At 36.5% G+C, this 24,463-nt stretch overlaps 1 non-coding gene across 1 annotated transcript; it reads right to left on the reverse strand.

The window, feature by feature from the left end:
- Positions 1-24,356: 24,356 nt before the first annotated feature.
- Positions 24,357-24,463, reverse strand: LOC118031696 (small nucleolar RNA R71). The gene has a single exon (XR_004684562.1). It is a non-coding gene; the product is annotated as a small nucleolar RNA R71 (small nucleolar RNA).

Genomic DNA, 24,463 nt, shown 5'->3' on the forward strand with positions numbered 1-24,463 from the left:
CACACCTTCAAAGCTTCCAATATTTCTTTTTTTTTTTATATAAAAAGAAAATTCAAAACATGTTAGAGTATTGCCCGTATGCAACATGCAAGAAAACATTTTTTTTTTTTTGACGAAAACGGGTGTTTTTAAACACTGAAATTATATCCCTATAGTATAAAAATACAAATCAATGTATATAAAATATATATATGTATATATATATATATATATATATATATATATATATATATATATATATATATATATATATATATATATGAAAAGCAAACAACAATATACTTTTTTTTTGGATTTTTCGGAAATTTATTTATTTATTTATTTATTTTTTTTAAAAAATATATATATATATATATACATGCATAATATAATAATATAATATTAATATATTATGTGGGCTGGGCCGGCCCAACTAATTGGGCCGGACTCAAAAACTAATTGGGTCGGCCCAACTAACTCCAGCCCCAAAAACGTTGGGCCGGACTCGGCCCAACAGTATCTTGTCTTGATCTGGGCCGGACCGGCCCAGACCCGTAATAGGGGCCAGACCGGCCCAGACCCATATCATTGGGTCTGGCCCAAAAGGCCCAAAAGAAGAAAAGAAATGAACGGGGGGGGGGGAATTATTTCCCCCCCCGTGCCTCCTGCATGCAGAAACGAATTCTGCATGCAGGAGGCCAACCTATGCCAGCCTCAAGAGAAAATGCACGGGGGGTAAGGACAGCGTACCTAGTGCAGCGGAGACGACGGCTTGCTGGCGGGGGCTGCGGTGGCAACGGTTTAGCTCACGGTGGTTCCCAAGTGGACCGAGACCACACCTTCGGTTCGCTTGCTTTGCTTCAACTTCTTGCAGTCCCTCTCGGTTTCAACTATCCCAAGCTTCTCACCCTGGTTTTCGTTGCTGTTTCTTAAGTTATCTGGTTTTCTCTCTCTTTCGGTCTCTCTCTCTCTCACTGTCTCAGTTTTTTTTTCTTTTCGGGTCCTCTTTTCGTTCGTCTTTTTTCTTCCTTCTCACTCTGTTCTTCTCTATTTATAGGGATAATCGGGCACGACCGCGTGGGGAGCGAGGCGTGCTGGTCGGTCGGTCGGCAGGCGCCGCTGCCAAGGTACTTCTCTCGGTTTCGGTGGTGCGGCGGGTGGTCGGCCAATGGCTTCGGTTTCGGGGGTCCCAAGGCGTGAAGCGTCGGGCCATAGCACGTGAGGAGAGAGGCGGGGACAAAAACCCCGGTTTTCCTCTTCTCTGCTACGCCTGCGGGGGGGAAGAAGAAGAGAAACAGTGCCGTTCAAAACGACACCGTTTGGTCTCTTTCTTTTCTTTTCTTTTTTTTTTAAAAAAAAAAAACGCATGAAACGGCGTCGTTTTGGATAAAACGAGCCGTTTCATTCAAATGTGGCGCCAGAAACGCGCCAACGTTCACACCAGTCCCCCAATTATTTTTGTTCCTTTCAATTGCGTCCCTGCCAATTTCGGTCTCGTCCGCCTAGTTGGCCGCCTTTTCCATTTTAGTCCTTGGCCTCTGATTTATGCAATTTAGCCCTCAATTGATCAATAAACTTCCAATTTCTTCAATTAGGCCCCTCAATCAATTCCAAACAGCCCCCCTATCTTTGCGCCTTTTCCAAATTGGTCCCTGGTTTCGGATTTTGACAATTAAGCCCCTAATTGGCCATTAAACTTCAATATTTATGCAATTAAGCCCCTGATTTGGCCTAATAAATTCCTAAAAAATATATTTTGGCCTCAGAACTTAAATTTCTTCTAACTAAAGCCCGAATTGACTTAAAAATCAATTTTTCTTGCAATCAAAACTCCTATAAAAACAATTAAAAATCCAATTAAGTCCATAAACATCCAAATTTGGGCTTTTCTCCTCAAAATTCAAAATTTCCTTCTAAACATGGCTCTCATCCTTCAAGAATATACAACCAAAAAATCCAATCTTTGTATTTTTATACTCCTTGACCAATTTTCTGACCATTTTCCGAGCGCTTCTGCCTCTTGTTATTTTTCTAACCTTCTTTGGCTATTTATTTTATTTTTTTGCGGGGACCCAAAAATGGGTTACAACAGTCTACATGAAACAACCTCCAGGTTTTGTTGACTCTTCTCTTCCATCTTATGTGTGCAGATTGCACAAATCATTGTATGGTTTTAAATAGGCACCGAGAGCATGGTACACTCGTCTAAGTGATTTTTTGCTCTCCATCGGTTTCCGAGCTTCCAAGGTTGACACCTCCCTGTTTATCTTATCTGATAGTACTAATATCTTTTATCTCCTGGTGTATGTTGATGATATTCTGCTCACGGGTAGCAACTCTGCTATGCTCCATCACCTTATACAGTTACTCAGCTCTGAGTTCAAGCTTCGTGATTTAGGTGTTGTTCACTACTTTCTGGGTATTGAAGTTCAGTCTACCAGTATGGGTTTAATGCTGCGTCAACATAAATATATTTTTGACATCCTCACCCGAGCTGGTATGACTTCCTAAAAACCAATTGATACTCCAGTCTCCCCTTCGAAAGTCATTTTATTACCGGATCATTCATTCTCTGATCCTACACGATTTCGTCAAATCATGGGTGCTCTTCAATATCTTACCTTCACCCGTCCAGATATATGCTTTGCTGTTAACAGAGTCTGTCAGTTTATGCATGCTTCTACAGATTCTCATTGGGCCGCTGTCAAACGTATTTTACGCTATCTTAAAGGTACGGCATCTTATGGTTTCCATATCACTCGAGGCTCCTTTTTTGCTCTACATGGCTTTACAGATGCAGACTGGGCTGGTAGCATTGATGATCGCAAGTCTACGGGCGGCTATCTTGTCTTTTTTGGTCAGACGCCGATTTCTTGGAAATCCAGCAAGCAACACACTGTTGCTCGCTCCTCTATTGAGACTGAGTATAAAGCCCTTGCTGATGGTATCGCTGAAGTCATTTGGCTTCAATACTTGTTAACAGATTTGCAGGTTCCCTCAGTCTCTGCCCCTACCATTTGGTGTGATAATCTTGGTGCTACCTATCTCTCAGCAAATCCTATCTTCCATGCTCGTACTAAGTATGTTGAAGTGGATTATCACTTTGACCGTGACCATGTTGCCAAGAAAGAAATTCAGATTCGTTTTGTTCCCTCTCGGGATCAACTTGCCGATGTCTTCACTAAACCGCTTCCTGTTGTATCCTTTACTGCTTTTCGATTCAAGCTTCGGGTTGGTCCCCCACCCTCAGCTTGAGGGAGCATATTATAGAATAGGATTCTAATATAGGATGTTGTAATCATTACAGTTACTCATGTATCTATCAGAATAGGATTCTAATATAGGATGTTGTAATCATTACAGTTACTGTAGTGTTCTGCTGCCCTATATAAATAGGTTGACTAAGGCACAACCCAACACATTCCATTATTCTCAATGATACCAAATGATGCAAACCACGTGATCACGTGGTCACGCAACCCACACACAAAGACACCAATTCCTGAAAAGCCAAGTAAATCAGGTTTGATAGGAGTGTGACACAAAGATAACTTGTATCTAGGCACCAACACTATTGGAAACGGAGACCCCCACCCAACGAATATTGATTCGCGAACGAGAAGTATAAGGATGACGCCATGAAGATAGTTGTTCTTCGATAAGTCATTTTTAGTTCTTTAGAGAACCATGGAAGGGAGATTATCTCACCAACACATACACACACACACACACACACAAAGTGCGGCAAACAAGAATTATTAATCTGAATTGTCTCATCAACATGTTTTGTGGCACATAGACTAGGTGGCATGCATCGATGTCTGAAAAAAATGGACTAACGCATTTGTGGGTGAACTAATCTTGTCTACTTATTGATGAAGGCCATTATATTCATCGTTAACCAATGACAGAGATTTATATATGTTTTTCCTCGTGTTAGTTTGCTTATTTTCTCTCCTTATTCACCACTATTGTGCTAGTGGTGGTTATTGGGCACACATCTATTATTAGCTTGAGTAATGGCGGCTAATAGATGTTTATGGGAGGGTTGTTTCTTAGATTATTGACTGGAGTATGGGGATGGCATGATTTGTGAAACCCTAGAAAATTTATGATTTAAATATGTGGATGTATAACCTGCCATGTAAACGTAAGACTAAAAGTGATATATAATGGAGGGGATGACCTCCATAAAATGAATTTTGTTTTAGAATTCATAAAGACAAAGAAACTGGTAACGTGTTTTGATGAATAAAATAATGAGAGAAATGACAAAATGAATATATTCCAAAATAATAAAATGACCTTAAAGGTTTAGAAGGAGAATTGATATTATTTTATGTGAAGATTGAACAAGAAAATTTGGATAGTTGACGAAAAGTCATAAACTGACCAATTTTACATTAGAAAGCAGAGTTCTCAATCCAATCGCCGGATTGGGATGAAATTTTGCATGAAATTTTACATATTGGTTTAGTTACCTTTTGCTTTTGACCATGTAATTATTTGTAAATTAAGAGTCTTATATCCTAAAACTTGAAATGTAATATTAATTTGTAAATTTGAATGTATGACTTTAATTTAATGTTTGTAACTTTAAGTACCTATTTAACCATGCATGTTTAGAGTTGGAAATCGAATCTTTAACTTGAATTACATTGTATGACGTTATTGAATAACATGTGCTGTGTTGATGATGTTGAGTTGGGTCGAGATCCATGATGATTGGATCAGGATGTGAATTAAAATTGGAAGTGTAATATGGTTTTGTCGATAACTTGGGACCTCTTATTATAGGGGAGACTTTGCTGAAATTTTGGTAGAAATTTGGTGGAACCGGTATATATATATAAAAAAAAATTTACCTGAAAATTTCCAATGTATTGCAAAAAAAGGATGTGGGAAATCGGGGTTGTTACATGATTTGAGTGGTGTTTCAGGGTTTTTTGGTACTCACATTTAGGTTTGAGTTGTTAAGCTATGTCAATTGATTAACATGATCTATAACTCTGCAGAAAGAAAGAAGAAATAGAGAGATAGGAGTAGCAGAGAATACTGGATAATAGGTCTTATTTTGCATAGCTCCACATACCACAAGATAGTTGTGTTTATATATTTGTTCATAACAGACTAACAAACTTGGCTAATTAACTAACTATCCACTATAATAAGATTGTGACAAGTGTCACAATCTAAAACAATGTACTCTAATATACTCTAACATCCCCTCGCAAGATCAAGCGGTGAGGAACCAAGTGTGAGATTGCAACAATGAGTGTGGAATAGAGGAGCACTCAGCCCCTTTATAAGGATATCAGTAAACTGCTTCTAGGAGGACACAAACTACACTGAGAGTTGTTGACGTGATACTCTTTCGCGGACAAAATGAACATCCACTTTGATATGCTTAGTCTTTTGATGCTGAACAGGATTGAAAGACAAAGCAATGGCAGACAGATTGTCACAAAATAGAACAGGCACTCCAAGCAACAAAATGTGCAGAAAGGCTAATAATTGTTTTATCCAATCCAACTCAGCTGAGGTGAAGGATAAGGCACGATACTCAGCTTTGGTGGAAGAGCGAGAAACAATTTATTGCTTCTTAGAGGACCACAAAATAGGATTGTTACCCAAGACGACCAAACCAGTAGTAGATCTCCTGTCATTAGGATCCCCTGCCCAATCAGCATCACTAAATGCCTTTAACTGTAAATCGCCTCGAGTATATGAGAGACCAAACTTAAGAGTGCCTTTTAGGTATCGTAGGATTCTTTTAATAGCAGTAAAGTGAGACATCATAAGGTGTTGCATAAACTAGCAGACCTGATGTACAGAGAAAGCAATAACTGGCCCGGTGAAAGTGAGGTATTGCAGAGCTCATACAAGACTTCTGTATTGCTGAGGATTTGGATAAGGCTCCCCATCAGCTTTGAGGAGTCGATGATAAGATAGACAAGGAGTATCACACGGTTTAGCCTCACTCATTTCAGATTTAGCTAACAAGTCCTCAACGTATTTGGTTTAGGACAGAAATAAACCAGCAATAGTGTGAGTAATTTAGATGCCCAAGAAATAATGGAGGGAGCCTAAATTTGTGAGATCAAATTCAGAAGTAAAAGCACTAATGACTTGCTAAATCACACCAGACGCACTCCCAGTGATAATGATATCATCCACGTAGAGAAGCAGCACACAATCTCATGAACTAGCATGTTGACAAATAACGAGAATCAGAATAAGTGGTTTCAAAACCCAAAGAAGGAAGAAACTGAGTAAACCTGTCATTCCAAGCGCAAGGAGCCTGTTTGAGGCCATACAGGGATTTATGCAGTTTACAGATGAGTTGAGGATGATTGAGATCTTCAAAACCAGGAGGTTGAGAGATATAGACTTCCTCTTGGAGAATACCATGCAAAAATGCATTTTTGACATCTAACTGTTGTAGAGACTAGTTAAAATGTGTAGCAAGAGCCAAAACTAACCGGACTGTGGTAGGTTTTCACACAGGACTAAACGTCTCCCTAATAGTCCAAATCCAGGTCCTGACTAAAGCCCTTAGCAACTAACCTTGCTTTGTGCCTGGCAATAGAACCATCAGAATGTCTATTGATCTTAAAAATCACTTACAGCAACAAGGTTCCTGTTTGCTGGCCAATGAAACTAAACTCCAAATGCCTTGAGTATGTAAGGCATCAACTTCTGCTTTTATGGCCTGTAGCCATACATGAACTTTAAGGGCAGCCTTATAATTGGGTGGTTCAACCAACTGCATTTCAGGAGCCGCAGGAACTTGGATAGTGGCTAAGAGAGCCTTCCGTTTTATAATCCCACTCTTGCTTCGAGCCTGCATCGAATGAAGATTAAGTGGAGAATGGACAGCACCACTTGTAGATTATCAATAATAAAGCCATGAGAATCAAAATCAGATTGCATACTGATATCAGGTGCCACAGGGAGTAGAGGAGAGGCTAAAAGTGGGCAGTAATGACTATGACTAACAGAGTCTGTAGATGGGGTAGGTGTATGAGTGGTAGAGGCAAATGAGTAGAAAACAAAGGAATAAAAAAAAACAAAGGTTAGAAACAAATCAGATTTACTAAAGGAAAGCCAGCAATATCTGGTACATTCATCAACAAAGATAGTGTAGTATCTATAACCATCAACTGAAATAGATGGTGCAGGGCCCCACAAATCAGTATGAATAGTATCAAATGGAATTACATAATTATTGAAATGCTGTGGAAAAGGTAGTTTACTAAACTTTCCTTCAAGACATGGATGACACATGAGAGGTATAGGTGTTTTAGAGACATGCACGTGAGCTTTATTTAATATCAAGGAAACAATATGATTTGTAGGATGACCTAACCTATGATGCCACAAAGGTGACTGAACGAGTTGACCAAAGATAAGCAGTAGCTTGATAAGGGCTGTTGGAGGTTGCAGGTGAGAAAGAGTGGATTGGATACAATCCATTACTGCACAACCCTTTGTAAGGATCCTCCTGTGGCTTTGTCCTGATCCAAAAACAAAGAGCATCGAATATGAGCGACAGTTTATTATCAAGACAAAGACGGTGTACTGATAGCAGATTCTGAGTAATTTAAGGAACACAATGCACAAAATGCAATTTGATTGGAGAAATTGATGAATGAAGAGTAGAATGACCAATGTGGGATACTGTCAAACCTTCACCATTGGCAGTGTTGTTATCCAATTTTGACCCATGTTTTGATAAATTTTTCAAAAAAAAAAAAATAAGGGTTTACATGTGGCGATAACATAGAACATCAGGGTTAATATTAAGGAGCAATAATGTCAGGAGATAGTTACTGAATCATATATAATTATTTTAATATAAAATACCATAGATATATGATTTGATTCGTGCTGGTTATGGAAAAATAATCACTTGCAATATAAAATACCAATATATATGGGATTTGTTGGTGCTGGTTATAGAAGACAATCTTTGCAATAATTATTGTAATATTTCCTTAAATAACACATGTAGAGATTTTCTATATAAATGAACATCCAGTCATAATAAAAAGAAGGGGGGGGGGGAATTTACAAGGAGACAATTTTACACAATTAAAAAAAACACAAAAAAAATATCATAACCCTATCCTCTCTAGCAAAGAAGCCGTAGCCTCCTCTTTGATCTTTTAAAAAAACAAAGCAGACCCCCCCTTCCCTTTGAAAAAAACCAAAACTGACGCGCTTATCACCCTTCACCTTCTTCTTCCTCACTCATCTGCTATTCTCCACAAACACCCGGACACAAGCCTTGTTTCCCCTGTCTCAGCCAACTTAGAGCATCCAGCCACCACCTCCTCATCTCTTTCTATCAGTTACAGCCCCTTCGCCAGACCTCACTACCCCAGCCTGCAACCACCGTAAACACCATTTAAAGGCCTTCCCTCTTTGTCAGCACAGCCCACACAGCCCCCAGAAACGACTATCCACTCATCCTTTTTTTTTTTCCCTTCAGCTCAGCCCCGCCTGATAACATTCAAAACCAGAAGCCACAACCAAGTCTCTCTTTCTCTTTCTTAGCCTTTCCACCCACAGTAATAGAGAAGCAACACCAGAACCGTAGACCGGCTTCCCTCGAAAAATCCCAACAGCTAGCAGCACCACCTCTATTGAACCATGGCCAACACCAACAACAACCAGAAATGAGTTGAGCCACTCGCCTAGCTATTGCCTCCTCCACAGCCATATCCTTCCTCAGCCGCAGTGAGCAGAATCAGCAGAAGCCATCCTTCATTTCCAGCAACACGAGAAACAGAGGAGAAATATCAACCAGCCAACAGACCACCATTTCTCGTTTCGTCTGCAACCGCGCCTAAAACTAGCAACGACAACAGCCGTCAAACTTGGCTCTACCATGAACAGCAAGCAGGGGCGTCGTTCATGAGTAGCAACCAATCGTCTTCCTCCACTTTGCCTCCAGCCGCTACTAAAAAATATTTTCTTGCATTTCTAGATTTTACAACATGTTTGTAAAACTCCAAAGGGTATTGGCCAATATTCCAAAAAATATAAAAATCTTATTTGGGGGGAATTCTTCTATTATTCACCACTAATGTTTGGATAAAGAAATCCTGAAATGACGAATATCCAAAATATTATTAGGAATAATTTGTTATTATTCACTGTTAATATTTGGATAAAGAAACCCTAAGTGGTAAATATCCAAAATAATTTTCTAGGAATAATAAATCATCATACATCATTGAAAGAAGCCTCAATTATAATTAAGGACATTTCAACTTTTTGACTCCATGGTTTATGAGCTATGAAAGTATGAAATACTAAGGCAAAAGGAGGCTTTTAAAGCGCTCTGAATTTCTTTAGATTTCTAAATCTTTTTCCTTCCTTCTTGCGATTTACAAGTCGTAAACTCTTGAAATACTAAGGGAAAAATGAGCTTTTAAAGTACATGGAATCTCCTTGGATTTCTATCTTAATAAATTTAGTTTGAATCAAACATAGATTTCAAGAGATTTGCATTGGTTCTCCTTGGTACTTTGTAGACATATCTAAGGGTGTGATCCACATTGACCAAGGGTTCTTTCTTTTAAGACTTTGAGTCCAAGTTTGTTCATCATAGCAAAACTATCCTAGGAAAACTGATGGGATTAGAAAACACCAACATCATAGCAATTATAAGACAAACCAAACACCAAGCAGCTTACCTTAGGTAGGGCGTATTAGGGGTGCTAATACCTTCCCTTTACGCAACCAATCCCTTACCTTAGAATCTATGAAATACCAGTTAGGTTTCCTAGTGACCATAATACTAGGTGGCGACTCCTTTAGTCACAAAACAAACAGACCCTAATACCAATCGAGGCAACACCGTGCTCCGCCCGCAAGGGCGCAACAGGCAGTATGAATGGTTTCAGTGGATGGATATGGGGAGGCCAGCGATAGATTCACCAAATCAACCGCCATATGATTCGTGGAACCAGAATCGATGAGCCACACTTGAGAAGATCTTGAGGAACAAGATGTTGGAGAGGCAGAGTGAATCACTATATGCATAGCTTGAATAGGAGATTGTTGTACTTCCCGGTTCTGTGAGGATGACACCTGATATAGAGTATATTGCTGCATAACTTGCATAGGAGATTGATGTACTTCCCTATTCTGTGAAGAGGGAGTTGGATATGGAGGATACTGTAGAGACTATGGTTGTAGATAAAAGGATGATTGTGGAGAATATAAAGCAATGTAATTCGGACCCTTATCATTATAGAAGCAATACCAGGAGGTATGATTGCTTCTACCGTAGATGTTGCATTTGGTTCTCTTAGGAGGAGAACTTCCATAGAAGGGAGCAGTGTGTCCCTCAGAATTGCATAGCTGACAGATTGGAACCATGAGTGCAGAAGGATGTTAAAATTACGAGAAAGGGGATTGACCAAGGATTCTAGAATTTAAGTTGGGAAGCACAAGTGCCATAGAGGAAAAACCTGGTCTAGAAGCAAAGAATTGAGAGCCCTGAGGAAATCGACCTTTACCCCTATTCTTGTTTCCATTATATGGCTGAAATTGTCTAGTAGGCACCTAAAACTACCTATGATGTGGAGAGAAACTCCCTTGTGTGTATGTATCACCTGTACGAGCAACCATAGCTGATAGGAACGAAGAATTAACTGAAGTGTCAATAATCACTTCCTCTGCAAGCAATTGTGAGCGAAAGTCCTTCAATGAGATCACACTCTCTCTTCCCCTTATAACACATCTAAAAGTATTATACTCAGCAGGTAAGCCATTCAAGGCAAGAATCACAATGTCTTCATCTGAAAAATATACCCTAGTAGCAGACAAGTAGTCCCTAGCCTTTTTAATTTGATGAAGATACTGTGAAACTGAACTGAACCCTTTTTAATGGTTTATAGATTGGAATTCATCTGAAAAATACTAGTCCTAGACACAGTGGAAAATTGTTCCTTTAATCTAATTCATAAATCTTTAGAGCTAGTGCTACCAATTGCATAGGACATAGCAATTGGTGATAATGTGGCAGTGATCAATTGCATAAACGCTCTATCATGCATTTTCCATACTATATATTCATCAGATTGAGAGGAAGAAGGGGTGATACTAGATTCAGCCGAGATTGAACAATGTTGAGGTGGATAGGGGAGCAAACCATCAACATACCCTATAATTCCATTTACTTCAAGTAAAGTTGCATCTTGGGAAAGTTCCAGTTGAGGTAGTTGATTCATCAAGTTTGAAATTGATTGATGTAAGAATGGAGGAAATGAGATTGAAGCAACTGGAGTTGCGAAGCAGTCACCATAAGGATTTCAAGTTTAATATGTGGATAAGACAATACACCAAACACTTGCTGTGCAAGTTGCAGAAAGAAATACAACTCGAGATGAAGATCACAACAAAGCACTATATATTCCAAATATGAAGAACAATATGTGAGTGCAAAGAAATAACAGGTAAAAAAAATATGAAGAACAATATGTGAGAGTACTAGTTAATAGGTCTTATTTTTGCATAGCTCCATATATAACACGAAGATAGTTGTGTTTATATATCTGTTCAATAAACAGACTAACAGACTTTGTGCTAATTAACTAACTATCCATTATATTAAGATTGTGACAAGTGTACAATATGAAGCAATGTTACTTTTAATATACTCTAAACAGGAGCATGAGTGGTTTTGCTGGTGGTTTTGCTAAAGTTGTGTGGCCAGAATTTTTGCCTTCTCATAAGAGGTTTTTATGGATGGTATTTTGGGGGTTTTGGTGCTTTTTTTTTAATTGTTATTTTGGTTGTTGGTGATGGCGCGTTCGGTGGTAGCATTAAGGGTTCAGGTGGCCGTTGTGGCTAATATCAGTGGTGGTTAAGGGGCCAGAGCTAATAATTAAGGTGCGTTTCAGGAGGGCTAGTGGTGGTGGTTTTGTGATAGGGAGTTATGGAAGTCGTTTTAATGATGTGCTGGGGGGGTGGATTAGGGAGTGGTTTTGGAAGATGTATAACTTATATATTAATCTTATTTGACTACTAGTTAGTCATTGATGAAACCGTTGAATCGTTAGTATTAAAAATAAAAATATATTTTGCTAGATATGAATCAAACATAAATAAAAAATTTATTAAAAAACAAGTGGATAATCTTTTAAAGAGTCAGAGCTATCAATTTGATTTGATTTATTTTATTTTTTTACTAGTCAGATCAATATTTGCACCACTAGTCTCACCAATCAAGTTTTCAATGTATTTGATGGGGATTTTACGAGGTCTTACTAAGATTAGACGTTTTAAATCAACCTAGACTAGTTTAAACACTAGATTATTCAAAAGGTTGTGTTGTTATGGGCAAAGTTGAATTTTGGTGTTCTTGATGTAACAATTAGCCAATGGGCTCTCTCCATGCCTCTGCTGTGGGAGAGAGACTGGTTAGACCTAGCAATAAATGACTTTAGTTTAACAATGGCATGGATTCCGGATAATGTTATATATAAAGTATCCAGAGCCAAGGCCACACTAGGTTTTTGAAGCCTGCGTTGATAGAACCCGGCAAGATTTATTTCTTCTAGGAAAAAAGAGAAAGTGGAACTCTTTCAAAACTAAGGTGTTAATTTTGGTTTTGTTTTTGTTTTGAAATGGACAAATTATTTTATATTAATTCAAAAAACAAAATAAAATGAAACAAATTTTTCATATCATTTTAAAATCTCGGTCTGTTTCAGATTTTTTTTTGCTAAATTCCCGTCCCGAATGTTTCGATTTTCATTCCACTATATTCCTTTTCGGTTCTTTAAAAAGCAATTGGAATTAAATTGGAACCTGGTTCAATTTAATTAATTTAAACCATCAAAGTATAAAAAGCTCTTTTTCATTACTATTTTTAATAATAATTAATATTGAAAATCATTATTACTATTTTCATTAACAATGTTATTAATTTTTTTTTAAAATTCGATTTAGTCACTAATATATATGATTTATATTTATGTTATTTTTTTTCAAGTTTATACTTTTGTAGGAATTTGAGCAAAACCAGTGGGATGCTTTAAATCCCATTAAACCTTGATAACATTGACCTAACTTTATATTATAAAAATATTTGTGTTAAAAAATTTTAATTTTATAATATTTTGATATTTTGTTTAAGTTGGAATTAATTTTAAGTTAAAAGATCTATTTAATCCTTGGGACTATTTAGAAATATTTTTAAATTTTAAAATTATATTTGTTTGACATTGTGTTTATATTGCATAATTTAAATTAATTTATTTTGAATTTGAATTATGTTTCTTGAATATATATATATATATATATTATATATATATATATTATATATATATATATATGAACAGTACACCCCCGAAACAACATGTCGAAATACTCTGAAACCTAAAAAATTTCATTTCAATTTGAAAAAACAAAACATCTATCGAACAGGAATTGATAACCTTGCTTCAAACAAGCTGATTTCTAGAAATACTGCATATATATATATATATATATATAATATATATATATATATATATATATTATATATAAGCTCGTTGATTGCATAATAATCAAATTAACAAATGGTCGGTGACATTAAAGATGGTATATATTCCGTCTGGTCTCTTTTTCTCTTTTTTTTTGTTTATCAATAGAGATGTCCTTTTTCGGATGAACAGATCAAACACAATTATTTCTTTCACTCACAAGTTTTTTTGAGCTATGGATGAGAGATTGGAGAGTTCTTAGAGAATTTAAACGATAAATTTAATATAAATCTGAGAAGTCGTTGCCACACACAAACACAGTTAAATGCACCAATCCTAGTGTGCAGGAAACCAGCAATTTGTTTTTTAAGAAAAAAAGGTTTGTATTATAAAAGGGAGTGGTTATTGACGCAACCTTTCAAGAAATCTTTTTTTTTTTTTTAAAATAAAATTATTTACTGGTTGACGATTCATATGTTTTCATTCTAATTTGCAATGATTCACCACACGTAATAAGAATTTAATTTAGGAAGAGAATTTCTAGCCTGGAACTTGATAAGAGATTTTTTGAAAATCTTGAGGCCCATCTAATAATTTCCTTGTAGGTCATAGTAAACTTAAAAAGAAAGAAAGAAAACTTGAATAGCTTTTCGACCCATGATTAAATTAATTTTTTATTGTGAGTAGTAAAAGTCAAATAAGCCTTTTCCAATATATATAAAAAAATTATTTCTTTATCAAGGGTGTCAAAGATAATTTGACTTAACATTGTTAATGAAAATTGAATGGAAAGGTTTAGTTGAGTAATTAAGATTAAAGAATTGGTTTTGATTAAAGATGGAGTAGGTGGGGGAGGTCACTAGTGACTAGTGACATTGAATGAAGGTACTATCTGATTACTTGTTCAAATTTGTCGAGTATATACCAACAAACCTTTTCCATTACCGACGGCATATAATCCGTAGCAATGCGACTCGGTATCTACCGACGGCAATATATTATTATGTCGGTATATACCAACCGTATATACCGAACGGAATATATAGATTTTTGAAAAGTCTGTAATAGTGTGATGACATGGATTTTTTTCCAAATGATTTTACTGATGGAATGACCGAGGGATTCAAACCGGAATCTCCGTATAGTGACGTGGCATAGTTCCACCGGCCGGATTTTACCGACGGGACATGTCCCATCAGTCGATTCCATCAGGAAAAAGCCAATATTATAACAACTCTTCCTGTATTTCTGCTTCTCCTTCCCCATCCCAACTCTCCCCTCCCAAACTGTAGCCAACCACCCATCCCAACTTCTCCCTCCTCTTCTCAAACACATGCCTCAAGTTTTTTAATTTTTTGGTGTACATGGTCACAACATTCCGTTCTCTCGAGCAATTTATTGTAATCATTTTTTTATAAGTAAAATTAATCCTTTTTAGTTTTAACATTTAAATTGTCAATTTTAATAACTTTTTATTGTTATTTTTAGTAATTATGTATTTTGTTAACAATATGTACTTGTTTGATTGTTATTTGTCAAAGAAAACTTGTAGTATGGATTTATTAATTTTTTGTAGTTGTTATAGTTGTTTTAGATTTTGTCAAATTGTAATTGTTAGTAAATTGTTGAAACTTTTGTTTGAATTACACCAAATTAGATGTGTTGTGAATGAAAATAAATAATAGTTTGTTTAACAGGTCTGTTTTAATTTTTATCAATTCTATTACAGAGTTTTGATTTCTGTAATTGTATATATGTTATAAATTTGTATGGACGTTTGATAAATTAATAATTGATAATGAATATTTAACATAAGTGTTTTTTTTAGTTTGTTGGATTAATCTTGGGAGCAAACCAATATTTTTGCAAATTTATTTTACGTAACATAGTTAAGTAATACATGTTGTCGTCATAATTTTATAGAGGTTTCGATAGAAAGTCATGGATGATCATTCATGGATGTATCTGGGACTCAACCCGAAGGGACTGCGGAGGATGGATTATTGTTCAATGGGGTTCAGGGTTTATTAATTTTTGCAAACATCTATTTCTGAGGAATTTTACTGATGGCGGTAATTTAGGCTGTCTATGCAGAAAGTGTAAAAAATAAAAAGTTTATGCATCAAGATGTGTGTTACACGACTGTATTCTTCTATCCAAAGGGTTCATGGAGGATTACCTATGTTGTTATGGCACAACGTGAGAACTATTTGCTCCTCATGAGACTCATTCGGTAGAAAGGGGTGGTTAGGTCAACTTTTAGTTCTAGCAATGTGTATATATTGAAGTTGTAAATGACAACAGTAAACCTTACAGGCATATGGTTAATGGATGCCAATGAGAATGAATGAAGGTAATCGTCAGTCAATGCTCCAATCATAGAAAAAAGAACCTAATGCAGATGCAACAAGTTTTTTTTATTTGTTGAAAGATTTCTAACAAACCATTATAGGAATGGATGCACGAGCCATAGTAATTTATGGTCTCATAGCACATAGCCTGTTTCACCAATCAAGTCAGACCACAGAGCTGAGTGTCACCATCAAGGAAACCAAGGCTGAAAGAGAACTTCTATGTACTGCGACAGTCCATGATGAAAATCCCTCGGTTAAGGATACCATAACAATATTTACCATGTGCCCTAACTTATGCATGTTATACTACTGAAATGCTAAGTTGACCGATGGCCATGACCATGCACCAGGCGCTATTTCCCATTACAAAACCCAGAACTGGCAGGGAAAAGACTCTAGTAGCATATAAAAAACTTAAATACTTCCTAATCACACTTAGACTGTAGATGTTATTCATGTCACCAAGGACTGTGAGCACATGACATGGCACCCAAATCACATGATTGCGGTTGATGGAGTGCATGGTGCATCCTTCTAAACGGCGAATGCATGGAAAACACTTTAACAGTGTGCATCCTCACTTTTCATCTGAATCAAGGAACATGGGTCTTTGGGTTCTGTTACAAACAGAATCCAACCCATTCGGGTTAGTTGGCTGCTCCTTATTTTGTTAGCCCGCGTTCATACTCCTCACGATTTTATAACCTTGCCATCAGGAATGTGTATGAGGCCAGAGTTCATGTTTTATCCTAAACTATCATACCTTAGTCAAGCAACCGGGCCAACCCCTATTAGATGTTTGTCTTATGACCGTTGATTGATGATGTTGGCGCAATTATGGTCCTCACAGAGCTTTGACTTATGATATATCGAGGAAACACAAATTTTGTTATAAGCGGCGCTTTGATTTGGACTATCAATGATTTTCTCAGCTTATTGGAATGTTTTCTGGTTGGCTGCGAGTACGCATGGAAACTAACATGACCATTCTATATTGAAAATAACAAGGCATTCACGCTAACAACGGGCCCGTCCGTAAAAACTTTCTTCTTTTTTATTGTCACCATCAATTTCTTTGCCACCAAATCATAGTACACAACGAAGAAACAGAAAGATTTTTTTTATTGGCAGAGTTGAAAAGGATGTTGCACCCCCCTGCATCTTCTTGTGGAAGAATTGCCCATAATGTTGTTTTATTAGAGTAACGATTGCATATGGTGTTTGTGTCCTCTCCAAATGCAGTAAGCTGAAGTTCCTGCGTTTTAGTTTAACAATAATTGGATAAAGCGAAGTATCTTTTGGTGAGCTTCCTTATTAGAAACCAATCTTCTTCGCCATAACCTGAAGTCATCTTGCACATTGAAAGAACATGTTGAGAACATTTTTCAACATCGTCATGGATGGAAGGGGAAGACAAAAGACAAACATCAAGGCTAGATCTGGATTTAGCGTTGTTTATGTAATCGAAAAAATATGGGAGTTGGTTTGGGATGGTCACGGGTCGCAAAACCAAAGAGCAAGCTTCGTGTTAAGAAAAAACATCCCGAGAACTACTTGTTTATAAATGGCTTAAAGAGTATGCTTTTTCTTATATGGACATGCCTCAAAACATATCAACGCTGGTTAATTATGAAGGATATATGCGGATTTATATGGACCTGAAATGGCAGTTCATGGACTGCCACGCTATCCTGCAAACACTCATCTCATTAGCTTTTCATTGATTTGTGCCAAAAAGGGATATGGGATGCACTCACGGAGATCAAGTATTTTCTTGAGACATATATGCCCTCCAAGCAAGTTGAATGTGCATCATATTGAAAGGTGCTTTGAACCCTTAATGAATATCATCGAGGCACAATATGGCAAACTTGAGATGATATTTCCTCCCATTATTTTTTTACTTCAATGGAGCACTCTACCCCGTACAATTTATCGTAATGAGGTAAAAGTTGAGGATCCAATTTAGTGTAGAAATTGCGAATGTAACTTCAATTGGCGAGAAATTTACTATCTACCAAGTTTGCAATGTAATTCATAATTAAAATTCGTTTTCATTTTTTATTGATAATTTTTTGTTCTAATTCTTATATATGCAGGTATTTTTTAAATTCTCAAAAAAAAGCGTTAAGAACAAGGCCGCAATTTGAACTGGTCCTCAGTGTCTTCTGAACTATGCGAGGCAAGTATTGTTTAAGGAAGAAATTCTCAACATTTATCTCATACTAATTTGACCTCATTTGATATGAGGATCAACTATGTTCCATGACATGATGATGCACGTGGTAAGGTTCCTCTCAAGTGAGAAACTTGTCAAACTATTCTCCAATCCTAGACTTGACCCACACCGTTAAAACTGCCGTAAGGGCGTAAAATCATATTTGCTCTGAAATATAATTTGCAAACAAGCACACAATTACTGGTCCTATTTAACTGTTTATGAGTTGAGATCTTTTTTAAGCTAAGTAGACTGTACCACTTAAAACTTTTGTCAAAAGTAACTATTTATGTGTAGATATCATAAAACTCATATAATTTGGAAACAACCCTTCTGGGGCAATATTCGAATGATATTTCCTGTCGCAATAAATCATAGCTGACGAGTCTCACAATCCCTTTCAACTACAAGCAATGAACAATTATGCCACGTTGGTTGTTAAGAAACACAATGTAAAGTCCTTATCACAAACTCATTCATTCTTCTTATAAGTAATTGACGTCAATAATTTACAAATATATCTATTTATTGATTTATTGTTTTGCTTATTGCATATATAAGTTTTTTTCAAATAAGAGGTAGTGTGCTGCTATTCCACATATCTTTACTGAATCCTGTGCCTTTAGAAACCAAAAGTCATGAGTGCTCCTCCTCTAACGAATAATTTTATCAATGGAAATAGTCTTTTCATATGAAGAATACGGCATGGAAGAAAGACATACATTAACAATAGTGTTTGTATTAAGAGATCGACTTTCTAGTGGTGAGTTTTCGAAGCATGATTACGATGGCTCTACGATTAGAAGAGATGTTCATCGAACTGCACTCATATTATTCGAGCAAAATTAGAGTAGGTTTTATTCAAATTGCTAATCTGGTTTGATGTATGACACAAACTCAACAGAGGAGGATCATCGCACGTGAACGATCCTCACTAATACGGTTCTCATTGACAATACAAACTCAAAAGCTTAGACTCTACAACGTTAAATGATGTCTTATGTTTTCGCCAAAGCAAAGCCCAAAAACAAGTTTATTACACATACACTCTCTTTCCTTTAGAAAGCCAGGGGACCAATCAAGAGTTGATTGGTTATCCATTTTAAAAAACCAAACCATGGGTCGTTTGTCGAGATTGTTCAGGATGAGAACGAAAGACACAAGTTGTGATATATGAAGTCTTTTAAATGCTAGTGAGCTGGTTGAACCCACTACAAGTTGCTTCTTCCGACTTGACTTAGAACGAAAAATTAAAAATTTTCGTGCTTTTTGATGATAATCTTGTTTGATGTTCGACCGTAGAGGTAGGTGAATGCTTTTTGTAGTTTAAGCTCTAGTTGACTTGAGAATGTTGATGAAGAAGATGATAAACACACATTGAAGGGTGCGATGAAGCTGATAACAATTCAATTCGAGGACGAAGCATTGAAAAATTCCCCTGACTATTGTATGGATTTTAGAACGAGAAAAGTGTAAAAGCCTTTTTATATAACAATAATAATTCATGGATTGATATTTTGGGAACCATGAAATATTTATATTTAGAATTGTTTTGCTCTTGTTATTGTGTTGTGCCTTGTTGTAAGTTTGTAATTTTAAGCGTTTGCAGAGGATAGACAGGTAATACAAACAAACATGTACAAAGTTTTGACATATGGCAAACACACCGAAAGTTTATTACCGACAGCATTCCCGTTCGTATTTTTGCCCGAGAGTTTGCCAAAAACATACCCCCTATAGCATTTGCCACAATCACCAAACCAGTTTACTGACGGAATCTATCCTGGTTGGTCATTTTTACTAAGAGTTGCAAAAAATTATAGCATTTTTCCACAATCACAAAAGGCTATACACCAACAGAAATCTGTTCGTTGTATTTTACCGAAGAGTTGTAAAACAATTACAACCCATGCCACAATCACCGATGTGTTTCCCGATAAAAATCACCGAACGGACGGTGCAAATTCCAATCGTGTGCAACTATTTAGACTACCAAAAGCTCGATTGGCACATTTACCCGACAGAATCAGACCGATGAAAGCAGCAAATCCAATTGCACCATGTGCTCTCGACACCTAATTTAATCGACGAATGTTGCCGACAGACTTCAAAAAAAATCTGGAGGTGCATTTTTCCAAAATTTTTAGTGCGAAGTTCAAAAAATAACTGATGGAATTTAATGCCACCACCAAGAATATATATTCTAATGTTCTGTCCATAATTTCGTACCGTAACATTGCAGTATAAAACCCAGCCCCCCCCGGTTCATTTTTTTCTCTGAATCCTCCTCATTGACATCTTCTCTTCTCCTCCTGTAAATCTTTTGCGTATCTCAATGTATTTTTTTTGTTTTGAATGTAGTTTTCAACAATATTAAAAGGTGTTATGATTCTCATTTTCTCTCTCTCCTCCTAACAAAGTCCAGCCGGCTTTTGTCCCGTTCAGTGCACATGCCAAAAACAGATAGTATGATTAAATTTAAATGAAATATATTGTTAATTAATTTTTTGTTGCTTATTAAATATATTTAAACTTGCAACCTTTTTTCCTTACAGATGTTTCTTACGCTCTCTTGGAACGAGACGTCGCGAGCCACTGGAGCTATTTGTAGAGACGGACAATGGGGATGAAGCATTGCCAAAAAAGGGGCGGCAACAGTTCTGTGGACAATCATGCTAAACACTTCATGTATGATTCGTTCAATCATTTTAATTTCGTAAGTTATTATATTTCTTGAATTGAATATGATGATTCTTTTTTTAATTTTTTAGGAACCTATAATAGCTGGTTGAGAGAGAGATATGAGGGACAATCCTTCGAACCCATCCGGATTTCGATCCGGCTTATTTGTGGATGGAGGTAAGGATCCCTGGTGGATCCGCGATAAAAATGGGGTCCACTGGCTCTCCCTAACACTACGCACTGAAAAACTTGCGGGCAGTTGTAGTGTCTCAACTGTTGAGAGCTCTCCATCAGTATCGAGCATGACCCAATATGAGGAGTTCATGACCTTTGAAAACAACCCAATATCAAACGACTCTTTGACAGATTATGATCAGCTCCGTCAAATGGTCATGGACATTAGATCGAAGACAGTGATGATACCATGTAGACCCCCTATTTGGCCGTACGTTCCAGGAACAACCAGGCCTCCTCCCTCCATCTTCCTCTAGGCACCGCCGTTAATACTAGTTTAATTTTGTTTTTGAAGCACAATTAAATTTGTATGAATATTTGCATGGAATATTATTTACATTATTTTATATTTTATGTTCAATACAATTTTATTGGTTAATAATTTTTTTTACTATTAATAAATATTTTTAAAAATATTTTAAATCAATACCGGACAGCCTTACAGACGGGAACCGCCCGTCATCAGCGTTATATTTACCAGAGAGTTGCAAAAAAATTACCACCACTACCACAATCACTGAAGGACTATATTTCCATCGGTGTTTACCATTGATATTGTCGACGGATATATGCCATCGGTATTTTAATTGAGAGTTCTGAAATATTTACTGCCCATGCCACAAATCACCGATGGCCAGTCTAATCGGTTGATATAACCGTTGGAAATACAGAATGGACTAAGTCTGTCGGTAGAAGTTCCTCACGGGAAATTTTTGTTTTTTGGCGCGCTTTCCTTTTTGCTTGAGGACCAAGCAACATTCAAGTTTGGGGGTCATTGATAAGGGAAATTTTTAGCATGTATATTTTTCCACTATTCATGCTTGATTTTTAAATATTTGGATTATGTTGCGGCAAGACCAATTAGAATTTTGAATCTCTTTTTGAACTATTGACCTCGTGGGAAATTAATGTGTTTTCAGATCTTAGGGTTACTGAACGGCAGAAGCCCGGCGCAGTAAACTGAACAGTGATTTCATTATGTGTTGCAAACAGAAGCCTATACAACTTAGTTACAGATGTTTCATCAACCATTTTCAAATAGCTGAGATGAAGTCTACAAAAAATATGGAAGGGGGCATATAACTCAGATTTGTTAGCTTTCGAAGCCCAAAAAAGCGAGTTGAAAAACAAGGATTGAACCAGCTCGAAATTCCTGCACTGCAAAGAGTGTTTCGGTTTTCACTGGCCCTTATCTCAATGCTCAGAGTCAAAAATTGCAAGCTTAGTTTTCTTTGGAAAGAAATTGGAATTCTCTACAATTTCTCCAGAAATAGAGATCTTTGAGATTCGCACTTTTGCCTACCTCAAATCTGTGCCCGCATGTCCTGAGTAGAGGAATTCAATGCAGAAAAAGGAAACTTTCCTCATTACTTGCAGGGGTAGAAAAGCCACAATATAAAAGAAGAGAAGGGGGGTCTGAAAACAGGGGAGGGTGGAAGACACGTAGAAACCCTACAATATAGAAAAGAAAACAGAGGAGGCCGGCACCAACAGGAACAAAAAGAGCTAAGGCAAAAACTATTTGAAAACCGGAGAGGACACCTATCTATTCCATGGAAATTTCTCTGCTTTTTGAAGTGATGTTCATCGTGCATCAAGTTTGTTTCTCTTTAATTTAAACTATGGAAGTAGACTTTTTATTTTGACGGATTTTTTTATGTAAAACCTTACCTATGATTATGTGAATAATTTCTCGAGTTGAATTATTACATTAATTGTTGCAGTATTTCATTCTATGTGTAATGCTTGTCTGGTGTTTTGGCCAACATCTGCATGATTTAAGAATTCAATTTGAAACTGAGGAAGTTGATAATTGTTTTAGCTATTGTTTGAAAATACCTTAAGAAATCTATAGGATAGAGAGTATCCTCAGAACTTTTGTAATCGTTTACAGGTTTTTTACAAGTACTTAATAAATTTCGACAAAGTTAAGAACTTTCATAGAATATATGAAATGTGTTTGTCGAGATAATTTATTGATGCTCGAGAGAGATGCAATATTTTACATTAGAAAACCTGATTATCACATTAGGAGTAATTAATTTAATCGAGAAAGTTCCACATAGGCCATAGTTTACAGTAAGTCAGAAATCCCTAAGAAACCAGTCACAATTGATTCATTAATATTTAATCAATTGTTGTTTGTTTTTTAATCATTAATTTTTATTTCACAAACTATTCTCATTCGATTCTTCAAATAGATCATAATTTAAAAAGACCTTCAGTAATTAGTAGTAATTTTTTACAAATCCTCATGGGACAATACTCTACTCATCACTTTATTACTTGGTTACGATTATTGCACTTGCGAATTTAATTCGAGACAAGTTAAGAAAGATCTTTCCATAGAGTATATGAAATGTGTTTGGTCGAGATTAATTTATTGAATGCTTCGAGAGAGATGAATTTTACATTAGGGAAAAACCTGCATTATCAACATAGGAGTAATTAATTTAAATCGAGGAGAAGTATCACATAGGCATCAGTTACGTTAAGTCAGAAATCTAGAACCAGTACAATTGAATTCATTAATTTTAATCAATTCGGTTGTTTGTTTCTTAATCATTAAATTTTTTATTTCACAAACTATTCTCATTCGATTCTTCCAAATAGATTCCATATTTAAAGACTTCAGTAAATTAGTAGTAATTTTTACAAATCCTCATGGGACAATACTTCTACTTCATCACTTTATTACTGTTACGATTCATGCACTTGCGAATTTTAACCAACAAGTTTTGGCGCCGTTTCCAGGGATTTTAATAAAACTTACTAATAAGTATCAATATAAACTTTAAATTTGATTTAAATTTGATTGCCTTTTGTCTTCAGCTCTTTAGGTGTTGTTGTCTAGTGCATAAGAAAGCAACAAAAATCAGTCGTTAGCTACCTTATAATCCTGAGATTGACGAGAAAACTCACAAGGGGATTAAGAAAGAAATGCAGAGAGACTCAAAACAGTTCAAAAAACCATCATGCAGAAATTGGAAAATCCTAAGCTAGTACACGGGGCATTGAGAGATTTGACTCTTCCAGCAGGTGACAAGAAATCCTGTTTCTGTTATTAGGGAAACCAAGAGCATTGAGGTCACTAATTTTGTAGATAAAACCCCCCCAAGTAATACTGTAGATGATTCAGACCTCAAATTCAGTTTTATGGGTTTGCCACCCGTGATGAATCCAAACGCCCATATTTGCAAGTTTTCTTGGAAATTTGCGACACATTTAAGCGGCATAATGGCGTTATAATGATGCCATTTCGTCTTAGGACTGTTTTCATTTTCTCTGCGAGATAAGAGTGAAGAATTGGGTTAAACTCCATGCCTGAAGATTCAGTTATTAGCTAGGAAGATTTAGCTCAGAAAATTCCTAGCTAATTTTATTTTTCCACCAGCAAGACAACAAAAATGCAACATTGAGGTATCTAACTTTGCCCAACTTGAGAGTGAACCATTATATGAGGCATGGGAGAGATACAAGGATTTGCTCAGGCGATGGCCCCCACATGGACT

The sequence above is a fragment of the Populus alba genome, chromosome 11 (assembly GCF_005239225.2).
Source record: "Populus alba chromosome 11, ASM523922v2, whole genome shotgun sequence".
Classification (NCBI taxonomy): Eukaryota; Viridiplantae; Streptophyta; class Magnoliopsida; order Malpighiales; family Salicaceae; genus Populus; species Populus alba.